We start from the raw sequence: 6,882 nt of genomic DNA on the forward strand, positions 1-6,882 counted from the left end.
CAAATACCATCATATTGGGGATTAATATTTCAACATACAAATTCTGGGGGGATACAAACATTCAGTCCATAGCTCTCTAATGAGCCACGCTGTTTGGCAACACATTGCACATATTGTCACACATCTTTACAGGAGGAATTAAACCTCCTGCAACTTCACTTGGAGAGAACTCTTGGAAGCTGTGCCTGGATTCCTCCAGACTCCCCCACCTGCCCATGTGCCTTTTCCCCCTGCTGACTTTCCTTTGCTGACTTTCCTTTGTATCCTTTATTGTAATAAACAGTAACCATGAGTATAATAACTTTTATAACCTGTGAGTATGTCTAGTGAATCATTGCATCTGAGAACAGTGTTAGGGACCCAGAAATTCCACTTAGTTATATACCCAAAAGAATTGAAAGCAGTGAGTGAGATACTTTTACACAGATGTTCATAGCAGCATAATTTACAATAAGCAAAATGTGGAAGCAACCCAAATGTCCATCAACAGAAGGATGGACAAACAAAATGTGGTATATAAAATATAATGAACTATTTTTCACCCTTAAAAAGGAATGCATTTCTGATACATGCTACAACATAGATGTACCTGAAAACACTTGCTAAGCTAGACACAAACAGTCACATATTGCATGATTCCACTTTTATGAAATGTCTACAATGGGAAAATTAGAGAGACAGAACATAGACTGAGGTTACCAGGAGCTGGAGGGAGAGAAAGGATGAGGAGTTACTGCTTAATGGGTGCAGAGTTTTTCAGTATAATGAAAAAGTTTTACAAAGAGATAGTGGTGAGGGTTGTACAACATTGTGAATGTAGTTAACACCACTGAATTGTACACTTAAAAATGGTTTAAATGGCAACTTTTATGTTATATATATTTTACCACAGTTTCTAAAAAAATATAAATACAAAACAACGTAGAGTCAAATTCACAACTGTGCACAGCAAAGTCTCAAACCTCTTAAGGAGCACTTGCCTACAAGATTGTACTCTTTCAGATACTGCTAGTTGAAGGATAAATTGGTAAAACCTTTCAATAGGGCTAAAAAACAAGAACAAAAAACAAAATAAAAAATACAGCCTAGGTGTTGCCTTTGGTTTTTGTTCTTTCCTCCAGGTGGGAGGAGAAAGGGTCTGAACATTCCCAAAGGTGAGCTCAAATTGTTAAAAGTTTGTGTTGCTCTGTCCTATGTGGACAAATAATGCCACCTGCCATATTAGTAAACAAAGGATGTTGCAGCCATCAAGACATCAGCCACTGTAGCCGCCCCCAGTGGTGCAACCTGAGGGGATTCAGGATGGAGAAAACAGGATACTCGCCCTAGATAGTTGAGGTGCATATCAAAAGAATAGTTTTATTAAGCCAGACTCTTGCATCTTCACATACATGGTGTCAATTAAAAATCGATCAGTTGATTGAAGAAAGAAGCCAAATTCAGGATTATAACCTGGGAACAGCATCTCAGAAAGCTCTGAGAACTGTTCCACATCTTAGAAGTCAAAACATAGTTATATAAGTTTTATGAGACAGAGGGCTGTACATTAGATGACATATTATTGACAGTTTACACAATCCAGGTCTGTAAGATCAAAGTGATGAGTCAACGTGACCCCTTACAAGATCAAGAAAGAATGTTATCATTTAAAGAGCTGGCTTGTCGGTACTAGGCGAATGTTGCTCTTTGTGATTGAGTGGGTATTTCTGCCAATGGGGGAGGTTTGGTTGATGCATAATGCAGATACACAATGCACAGTAGAAGGGAGAGAGAAGGCCAAAGGGCAGAAAAAATTTTTCATGTTTAAATTTTTCTTACCTTGTCATAAAATAAGAATTTTATTTCACAATTTCCCCCCTTTGATCATTAATCTTTTGATAGAAAGCACTAGGTGATCAAATATTTGGTCCTTTGATGACAGGCTGGTTGCTTGCCTGTCCTGGGTCCATCACGTCCCACAGTGCTGGGTCCTAATAGACTGGTTCTCTTGTTTTGGGGGAGTTATACTAGCAGAATGTTTTGCAAGGACTGACAGTCAATTCTAGGTTGTCCAGTAAGACTTAAGCCAATTTTCCTCACATGTGCATTGTGTATGTCCATTATTTTATAGAGAACTATAGATGTGATTTATAGTTTCAAGTCATTTAGACATCATTATCTTAGTATGAGTAGGTGACACACAGCATGAAAGGCAAGAAATTATCACCTTATAATTTCCACAAACTATAATTAAAATTCTCAGTAGAACCAACAATGTCATTAGCAAAGATTTAAGCCAAGATCCTCCTGAATAAAACCATTTTCCTAATATTTCCCCTAAACTGGGAAAAGGATTGTTCAGAGCAGAAATTTTACTCTTCATGCGTCATAAGATGTCACATTTGAAGATGCAGCATTCAGTATGTATTACAGTACAAGTTCCCCCTTAAGAAGCGGTTAAAATATTGAGGGCCATGTGATCCTGTAGGACTGCTTTTCTCATCTTGAGACTTCTGAATTGAGCAAGCTAATGGCTTGATCATTATCATTCAAAACTTGCTGAATTGAATTTTGTTAAAGCCTCTATGTGCGTAATAATATTTTCTATTCCAAGTGAAAGAACAAATATCAAGATCAAATGGTCATATCATTGGAAAACTGATTGAGCCCAACATGCCTGCTTTAAAGGCATATTGGTAGGGGCTTTTTCCAGGGTTACCCATAACTGACCTTGGGCCCAAGGGAAGTCAATTGTACTACTTCTTAACCAAACTGGGAGAGCCATGGTCATAAATCTGTTCCATAAATCCACTGGGTTCTATTAGGAGCTACCCAGTGTTCAACATCTAGTGAAAGGGAGTGTTTATGGCCAGGTTCAGAATATGCATCATTAATTGGCCAGGTAAGAAGCTCTCACTTAGTGATATTGGTGGAAACATTAGCTTGCATGGTGCTAGAGTTTCTTTCTTTTAAAATAAAATTTCTAAGGGCCATCCAATTAGAGCCTCAGAGAGGAGAAATCCACCAAGACAACCTGAGAGTACTGAACACAGGTAATTGGCCACAAACCCAGCAATTGGACTGATTTTTTTTGAAACTTGAAAAAGATTGAGCCCAAGAAATACATTTGGTTCATAAGCAAAAGTGTGAGCAATTGTCAAAGTAACCAGTATACAGGCCTGGTCCAGCATCGTGGGTCAGCTGTCTACCTTAGATATAATCTTCTTCTTGTCCTGATCTGGTAGTGTTGGTCTTAGTCAAAGTTGGGTGTCAGAAACAGGAGTTGCAGTTCATTCAGGAGAGGAGGACTGATATGGTGAGATATAGAAATCCAAGAACTTACTCCTTTAAGTTTTGCAGCACAAGGATTTGTTAGCAGTATCTGATATAGCCCCTTCCAACATGACTGTAAAGAGTCCTTTATCTGATATATTTTCCATTATTCATAATCTCCTGGTTAGGTCATGACAAATCTGATCTTCATCCATAGATAGATTACAGTGATAAGCTTCAGAAACAAACTTATATTGTCCTTTTAATAACTAAATTTTACAACAAGCTACCTGGGAAGTGAGTCTTAGTTTCCAATAATTTCCAATAAGAGTTTCCAAATTCTGGAGAAATCTGGTAGAGAGAAAAGACAAATGTTTCAATTCTACTTACAGAGGTATAATTTAAAGGTTTCCTTATATCTGGAAAACACAGATTAGAAACCAGCACTATTTCAGACAAAACTCCAAATTATAACCATACTCATTGCTTCAGTCGGTCCCTACGTGACTAATCCCTGATCTTAACCTTCTGTTACAGTTTTATGAAGCCATCAGGTTTTCCATTAGAATTCTTTAATTTCTTATCCAGGTCAGTGGTATGATCTAAAAGTTATCAGAAACCTGTACTTGTTAAAAAGTCCTTTCTATGAATTTCCTTGAAGATGAAGCATTTTTTAAAAAGCACCAGAGTACAATAATAACTGTGTTATAAATGACAAAAGACTTTAAAAATGCAAGGTTAAAGATCTGATTACAATGCAATCGACAAACAAATTACTGCTGTGACATGCAACAATTTAAGATAATTAGTAGAATTATGACTAATAATATTTTACCAAGACATATCATATTTTTAGAAGTTCCATATAATTTCTAGAGTATCTATATTAATAACATTTACCCATATGATACAGCCTAAGGAGGCTTATCACTACTCATTTGATAACGCTTCCCATGTAATTTAACATACCAAATAAGCCTAATTAGTTTAATATTACTCTCTGAGATGGAGAGAAAACAAATATTTTGAGGTATTCCAGGGACCCTTTGGAAAAACCTCAAAGTTAGCTAGAGGTCAAACAAATTCATTTAGAATTTGATCTTTGGGAAGATTGTCCAAAATATCAAAAAATGTTCAAAATACCTGGTCAAATGGGATCGTAGGTCACTGTGAGACAATACGCATTCACTTAACCAAAGTGACAATAAAAGATCTTAAATGTTGTAATACGTCACTTAAATGCAAAGAAACTCATGCAATCTATTACCAAAAGCAGTTCAATATTTTAAGAAAACTTTGTCCTTTTAGAGAGGAAATTAAATTCAGGTATTGTACCACTTTACCTTTAAAATTCATTTTCTTAATTAATTCAATCTTATCTTAGTGAATCCTGACCATGCACAAAAACTTTCTCAGTGTTCCTTTATCCACAAACCTTCCAAAACTTTCAGTATCCATATTATTCTGTCCATATTTTCTTTTCCAGTCAGAAACAACCAGCTCTAGGACAAAATTATCTTCTTCCCCTTAATAAAAAGTATTTCCAATCTTCACACCTTTTTTTTTCCCAAAAAAAAACCTCTTACTTTCCTTGTATACTCAAATATTTCCCTTATTATTTTAGTAGCTTTGGTTACATATATTATACTTCTTAACCTTAAAACCTAGTTTATAGCAAAAACCTAGAAGCAAGTAATTGTAAACTGTCATACTAACATTTTCTGATTGGCACTTACAAATATATTTTATAACCTTTAGAAACATACACCTTCTCATAGATTTTCTTTCCTCAATATAGTACAAGACATGTGTCTAATAAACACAAACATCTTTAGTTTCTCATAAGAAGACAAAATTATGTTTAGCAATTAACATTCCAGTATTTTATTTGGAAATGATCTAAATATTCAATGGATTCCCATTATTTAAGTTAATTTAGCATAACTTTAAAGTTTCAAGTTACCAAAATCTGGAGAGACTTATTTTATTTTATTTTATTTTATTTTATTTTATTTTATTAACATCTTTACTGGAGTATAATTGCTTTACAATGTTGTGTTAGTTTCTGCTGTAAAACAAAGTGAATCAGCTATGTGTATACATATATCCCCATATCCCCTTCCTTTTGCACCTCCCTCCCACCCTCCCTATCCCACCCCTCTAGGTGGTCACAAAGCACCGAGCTGATCTCCCTGTGCTATGCAGCTGCTTCCCACTAGCTAGCTATTTTACATTTGGTAGTATATATATGTCAATGCTACTCTCTCACTTTGTCCCAGCTTACCCTTCCCCCTCCCCGTGTCTTCAAGTCCATTCTCTACGTCTGTGTTTTTATTCCTGTCCTGCCTAGGTTCATCAAAACTTTTTTTTTAGATTCCATATATATGTGTTAGCATGCAGTATTTGTTTTTCTCTTTCTGACTTACTTCACTCTGTATGACAGACTCTAGGTTCAACCACATCACTACAAATAACTCAACTTCATTGCTTTTTATGGCTGAGTAATATTCCATTTTATATATGTATATATGTGCCACATATTCTTTATCCATTCATCTGTTGATGGACACTTAGGTTGCTTCCATGTCCTGGCTATTGTAAATAGTGCTGCAGTGAACATTGGGGTACATGTCTCTCTTTTTTTTTTTTTTCAAAGTGTAAAGGGTTTTTTTTAATTATGTGTAACACAAAGTCAATAAATTTTTAAGGAATTTCACATGTTCTGATTCTTTCCACTGCCAATCACCTTAGTTCTTCCAAACTCATAATCTTCAGGATAAAATAGCCCTTTCAAAAAGAAGTTATCCTGTGAGTCAGCCCACAATTCTTTTAGTTAGGCTTCTTTGATCTCCAATGAAATATGGACACACTTCAAAATTCCCCACCTGTAATCTTTGGGATCCAATTTCCTCAAGCGATTTACTTTAGGACCATGTTTAGGGTCAGGCGATGGATCTGCCTGGTTCTGAATTTGACACCCTCTTTTTAAATTATCCAGACACTGTGTTCAAGATAAAAGCCTTAAAAAAGAAGCCATCTTTGTTTCATGTCAACATTAAAATTAGAGTACTAAATCAATACAGCTGATAATTTAAAAGCTTAAGATATGAGGGAAATTATCAGCCCTGTAGTCCTGGAAGCAATCTTTATGTTTATCAATACACCCCCATCACTTGACTTTCTTTTAGGTATCATGTTCCTTCTTATCTGTATCAAAACTCATACTGAACAATGAGTTCTGGGTTGCAAAAGAGGATTTATTTCTGCACCTGTCTATATGTCTTTGTCCACAAATCATGTCTCTTTTTGAATTATGGTTTTCTCAGGGTATATGTCCAGTAGTGGGATTGCTGGGTCATACTGTAGTTCTATTTTTAGTTTTTTAAGGACCCTCCATACTGTTCTCCATAGTGGCTGTATCAATTTACATTCCCACCAACAGTGCAAGAGTGTTCCCTTTTCTCCACACCCTCTCCAGCATTTATTGTTTGTAGATTTTTTGATAATGGCCATTCTGCCTGGTGTGAAGTGATACCTCATTGTGGTTTTGATTTGCATTTTTCTAATGATTAGTGATGTTGAGCATCCTTTCATGTGTTTGTTGGCAACCTGTATATCTTCTTTGGAGAA

At 35.8% G+C, this 6,882-nt stretch overlaps 1 non-coding gene across 1 annotated transcript; it reads right to left on the reverse strand.

Moving 5' to 3' along the window:
• Nucleotides 1–6,444: 6,444 nt before the first annotated feature.
• LOC137771066 (small nucleolar RNA SNORA40) lies at nucleotides 6,445–6,555 on the reverse strand. Its single transcript, XR_011075285.1, has one exon. It is a non-coding gene; the product is annotated as a small nucleolar RNA SNORA40 (small nucleolar RNA).
• Nucleotides 6,556–6,882: the final 327 nt, after the last annotated feature.

Source organism: Eschrichtius robustus, chromosome 10, assembly GCF_028021215.1.
Source record: "Eschrichtius robustus isolate mEscRob2 chromosome 10, mEscRob2.pri, whole genome shotgun sequence".
Taxonomy (NCBI): Eukaryota; Metazoa; Chordata; class Mammalia; order Artiodactyla; family Eschrichtiidae; genus Eschrichtius; species Eschrichtius robustus.